General features: G+C 39.2%; 1 pseudogene; it reads right to left on the bottom strand.

Moving 5' to 3' along the window:
• Window positions 1-5432: 5432 nt before the first annotated feature.
• Window positions 5433-6133, bottom strand: LOC143600654 (protein SRC2-like; annotated as a pseudogene).
• Between the last annotated feature and the right edge of the window lie 202 nt (window positions 6134-6335).

Here is a 6335-nt window from a genome sequence, read left to right as displayed (position 1 = left end):
CCTACTCTACAGGCCCTACCATTTGGTGCTTTCATCATCCTTACCATGCCTTATCGCAAATAATCTTCCCCCACCGATGAGTCCCTTCAAATCTTTTGTGATCAATTCGCCCAATTCCTCACTCAAAACGCCACCAACACAGCCCAATTCGAAGCCAAATCCAATACCCAGTTCGAAGCCCTTCAAGCCTCCATGAATCAACAAATGGAAGCTACAACCCGTCTCTTCAACCTCATGTCCAACGAAAAACAAAAAGGCCCTCAAACTTCTCCAAAAACTTCTCCCTTATTCAGTTCTTCTTCCAAAAACGACCAACCCGAATTTATCCTATCCTCGCCCTCCAAAGATCAATCATCCCCTGTTTGATGGCTCTAATCCATTAGACCGGATATTTCGAGCCTACAACTTCTTCAATTATTACAACATTCCCCATGACCGACGTTTATCACTTGTGGTTTTCTATTTCATCGGAGAGGCCTTGAGTTGGTACAAGTACCTCAAAAACAACAATCAATTGGGTACTTGGACGACATTTGTTCGAGCCCTCGAACTCCTTTTTGGCCCATCCGACTATGAAAACCATCAAGCGACCCTTTTCAAGCTTAAACAAACAACAACGGTTACCTCATACCAATCCGAATTCGAGAAACTTTGCAACTGTGTTGTTGGTTTATCAAGCGAGGCTCTCCTAAATTGTTACATCTCGGGCCTCAAACCAGATATCCAAGTCGAACTCGCTATTATCAAGCCTACTACCCTCCACCAAGCTTATGGTTTATCTAAAAGAATTGAAGAAAAACTTAACTTAGCCAAAGCCAAGCTTACGTGTGATGGGGTATATCCAAAACAAACCAGTTCAGGTGCTCATCGATTTGGGCAGCATGCACAATATAATTCAACCAAGAATTGTCTCCTTTTTGCACTTACCAACACAAAACGTACCGTATTTTTGCAGTTATGGTTGGTAATGGCGAAAACTTAACTTGTGATGGTTTTTGTCCCGTTTTCATCTTGCCAGTTGAAGGAGCCAATGTCATTATTGGGATCGCTTGGTTGCGAACCCTAGGCCCAGTAATGGCAGATTTTGCAATTCCCCAACTTACTTTCAACGTGGGCCCCAAAGCAATCACCCTACGTGGAGAAGCCCAATCAACCCAAGTCTCTCCATCCTCTCTTCAAAACCTAATAGCCAAAAAAAGCGTATCATCCCTTCATGCATTGTTTTTCCACTTTGAAGCCACCAATGCCACTCCACCTTCCTATATCCTACACCACCATGACAATTCTATCAACACTCTCCTTTCCAGTTACAATCACATATTCTAAAACCCTACTCAGTTACATCCAACACGTACCCAAGACCACCATATCCCAACCTCACCCATGTCAGACCTAATCAATGTCAAACCCTATAGGTACCCACAATACCAAAAGAAAATCATGACCGATCTTATTTCCAATATGCTGAAAGACGGTACTATTAAACCTAGCATAAGTCCCTATTCATCACCGGTGTTGTTGGTACGAAAAAAAGATGGATCTTGGAGGTTTTGCGTCGATTACCGGGCGTTAAATGATATAACCGTAAAGGATTGCTTTCCGATTCCGACTATGGAAGAATTGTTAGATGAGCTACATGGGGCTGCAGTGTTCTCTAAGATCGATTTAACCTCGGGTTACAACCAGATCCGAGTCGCTTCTGAAGACACACACAAAACAGCGTTTCGAACGGTAGATGGCCATTATGAATTCCTCGTAATGCCGTTTGGTCTAACTAACGTTCCGTCAACATTTCAAGCCACAATGAATGATATGTTTCGGGATGTGTTAAGCCGGTTCATATTGGTGTTTTTCGATGACATTCTTATATATAGTCAATCAATGGAAGATCACTATCGCCACTTACAACATGTGTTCGGGACAATGTCCCTAAACAAGTTCTTTGCAAAGCCGTCCAATTGTATCTTCGCTGCCACATCCATTGACTATCTAGGCCATGTTATATCCGCTAGCGGAGTACAAGCGAACCCAGAAAAAATTGAAGGCAAAAAAATTGAAGACAAATCAGTCTAGGCTGAATCCTTCGAGCATGACAAAGTTGAGTGGATTCTTAGGGCTCACCGGGTATTACCGACGGTTTGTCTAGAACTATGCACAAATCACCGCACCCCTGACGGACATTCTAAAACTATCATCATTCCGTTGGAACGAACAAAGTGAAGATGCTTTTAAAGCCCTCAAAGCTGCCACGGTATCATTGGTAACACTCACTCTTCCAAATTTCACTCACCCATTTGACGTCACTACCGACGCTTTGAACATCCGTGCGGTATTGTCACAAGATGACCACCCGATTGCATTCTTTAGTAAGAAAATGTGTCCAAGAATGCAAGTTGCTTCCGCGTATGTTAGAGAATTATATGGAGTAACAGAAGCGGTCAAGAAGTGGCGACGAGTAAGATAATGGTGGTGGTCATGGGTTCAGGTGGTATAGACATGGTGGTGGTCAAATGTTCCGGTGATGGTTGAGGGTGGTGTGGTGGTGGTGGGTTGCAAAGAGTGGATCTAATGAAGATAATAATAAGTTTGTATTTAGTGGTGGGTCCAGTAAGGTAGCCTACTCAACATCAAATGTCGCGTAATGCTGACAAGTAGACCTTTTTTTTGACACGTATGCATGCCAACTCAGCAATGGACTAACGGAGTTAGTAAACCATTAGTCGTGGCCCGTTAAAAAAAATACACCAATAGTTGGGACTGTCAGTAGGAAAGTGTAAAATTGGGACTGATATTTACCAATATGACATAGTTGAGATTATTTAAAACCAATATTGCTTTATCATAAGGATGCTGTAACTTATTTTCTCTTCCTTGTGTTATGGTATTCTCCATAAATTGGGATTACTGCTTAACGTAAGTCATTGGGGGAAAATATCATTTTCTTATAACCAGTGTTTTAAAAAATCGGTTCAAACCAGTCGTTTGAATCGGTTAAACCGGATTTCGCATAACAGACCGGTATTTTGAGTCCGGTATTTTTGACCGGTTTGCTAGAACTTCGTACCACCGGTTTTTTATAAAATACCGGTTTTTACCGGCAAACCAGTTTTAATTTCGAGAAATATTTTGTATTTGCGGCCCATATTTTTTCAAACTTACATTTAATCCAACAATTAACATTCAAACATATAAATTTTAGGAGTATTTTTTTAAAAATTGAGTGCTTTTGTATTATTTTTTTTAATATGGATTAACTTTTGAATATTTTTTTGTTATGAAATCATTTACTTAGGTTATTTTTGGATTGAAGTAGTATTTATAGGAAATTATAAGGTACCTATCCAACCGGTTAAACCTCCCGGTATAACCCGGTTCAACCGGTTGTACCATTTTTAGTCCAATCCGGTACAAGTAAAATACCGATAAACATTGCCTATAACCAAAATAAAACAGCTGAAAATATTCGAGATAATAACATCATGACAATTAATTCAGAAAGAATTGTTAGCACTCAAAACACTAAGTTCAAACCACAACAAAATCCAAGTTGGCTAAACGTGATAGAAATGATGAAAAACATATAGTGATTCTCGAAGCTTTGCATTGCCTATTTTCAGATTAAATGGTCAAGGTATCGGAAAGAAAGAATTTATAACCTTTCTCATATTCTAATGAAGAAAGTAATACGGTTTATCTTTAACAGTTGTCAAGAGTTTCACAAAGCAGGTAACAATCATATTATATTTTACATACTTACTTTATGATATTGTTTTGCACTCTAATAACATGATTATATTATATTAAATACTGAGAAGAGATATATTCGAGATATGTATTCGCTTAAATCAACTGAAATAAATGAGTTATTTGTACTGTCTTGCCCTCCCGATAATCTAGTTTTGTCACACAATGGATACGTAGTGAACAAAGTTAGATTTATGGTCAAGTCAAGCGATGACCGTAGGAAAATCCAAAACTGTGGAGTTATGGTGCATGGCTTTATAATGATGTCGAAGTAGAAGTCATGGAATTGTCGTTCATAAGAAGTTATATTCAAATGCATATGGTTTGATACTAATCAACAAAAAAAAAGTAAAAAGCCACAAGATATTTGAACCTCGTTTTATCGAATTATGTATATATTTTAGGAAGTAAAATTTATCATAAAGATGTTGTAACTTGTTTTCTCTTTCTTGTGTTGCAGTATTCTCCATAAATTGGGATTACTTCTGAATGTAAACATTGAGGCAACCATCATTTTCTTATAACCAGGATAAATCAGATGAAGATCGAGATAAGAAGAACATGACAATTCATAACCACAACAAAACAGTAAGTTCTTAGGTGCTGCTTGTTTTTTCAGAGGTAAAACATCTACAGTCTGCGGACCATATCTGCAGGCATCTGCAGCAGAAGAGGTGGACCAAACATCTGCAGTCTGTAAGAAGAAGATTGTTTGTTTTTTAACGTCTGCAGACTGCTAAAATAAACTGAAACTTAAATAAAAAAGGTCTTCAACATCTAATTTCATTTTAAAATACCCGATTATTCACATATATAAACATCTTTTTATACATCCACATTATATTATTAATTCAACCAATATAATACCATACACAATTACACATCCACTTGCTCTTCATATTCATTCACACAAGTTTGTTGACCAACCAACCAACCAACTAGTAGAAATGGGATGTGTACGTATATATACATACATATATATATATATATATGCATCCTAATCCTAATCCATTTCTCATTTCTTTGTTATTCCACCTTTACTTTAATTTTCTTTTCAAACCCCAACTCATAATATTCATCACCTCCATGGATGATTCTTCAGCCTCCCAACCCAACGGCCCAGACAGATCAACACCACCACCGGCGGTGGAGGAGTGGAGGAGGAGAAGTTAGGGTTGAAGCAGTGGCGAAGCTTGGACAGACTCAAAATGTATTTAAAAAACATAAACGAGGGGGGGGGGGGGCAGGCTCAAATATTTGGGCGAAAACAGGTAAAATTACACTACATATAAAAAATTTTGGATGAAAAACGGCTAAATTTAAACTGTTGCGCGAAAAAACAGGGGCCAGGGCCACCCCTGGCCCTCAATATCCTTCGCCATTGGGTTGAAGAGGAGAAGAAGGTTAGGGTTGGAGTGAAGTGTTGTCTGATGAAGGAAAAAAGAAGACGAGGAGGAGAAGATGTGAGAAGTGATATGTACAATACTTCTAGGAGAAGAGGACGCACATACGTTTTTAAAAATGTCTTCTAAAAAAACACACTTCAGAGCACAACGTCTGCACGTGGTCTGTGCGGCGCAGACAAAAGAGGTGGGGAAGTGCTTTTAATGAAAAACTAACACCCCCTTAATTTTCATATTCTACTAAAACCGAAAATTCATAACCGCAACAAAATCCTAAAATCAAACTCAAACACCAACACCATCGCGGCCACCGCCAGACATCAAATCACCTATCAACAACCCAACCGAGTGCTCCCCCAAGCAAACCTGCCACTTCCAAACCCAAAACCCATACTAGAATTTCCGAACCCAAACCCCATACTAGAGCATCTGTGAGGTGATACATCCGGCCGTGGTGGTGGTGGATAATAAACGTGCCCTGCGTGTTGGTTCGGGTAACCATATCCAGCCGGTTGCTCTCCATACGACGTTGTTAGATACCCGGAAGCCACCCCCATCCCATGGGGAGAATATGCAGACTTCTCCCCAAACTCATACATGAAACTTAAAACCCCTTTCGGTTTACCAGACGACCTTGTAACTTGATAATTAACTGTCTGAACCTCCATCCTGTTACCCTTGACTCCTTCAAGAAGCTCCTTAACCGGAACATGAACCTCTCCTAAATTCTTCCCGCCGAACATCCCCTCCGCCTTTATTTTCACAACCAGCGTCACACCCGAGACTTCATCGATAAGAAACTTCATGAGAAAGTTTCATATGGGGTTGGAATCATCGTGTTTGTCCATGCTAATTATTTGCTTTTGATATTTGCTGATGGTTCCGGAGATGAAAACGACGGCGTAGACGTGCATTTTGCTAATGAATCTTGATTTCTTGAGGCCTTTTGCAGAGAGGAGAGTGAGGCTTAAACTTCGGTACTCCATGATTGAATTTGGGATCTTGGTGAATTGATTTTGGTGAGGATTTATATTTATAGTGAAATAAGCGACTCTAGGGTTTGTTTCACTTATTTAGACTATTCTTGTAACCCACGTAATTAATTATCAAAAGTTTTAAAAAAGTTATCTGAATGAGTTATTTTAAAGTATAAATATCTGAATTATTATCAGAATTTTATATTATAAC

This window comes from Bidens hawaiensis, unplaced genomic scaffold (assembly GCF_021521415.1).
Source record: "Bidens hawaiensis isolate Kalapana, Puna unplaced genomic scaffold, B.hawaiensis_p1.1 tig00054710_1, whole genome shotgun sequence".
NCBI classification, from domain to species: Eukaryota; Viridiplantae; Streptophyta; class Magnoliopsida; order Asterales; family Asteraceae; genus Bidens; species Bidens hawaiensis.
Note: the sequence above shows the minus strand (reverse complement) of the source record. Positions and strands in the feature narration are given on the sequence as shown.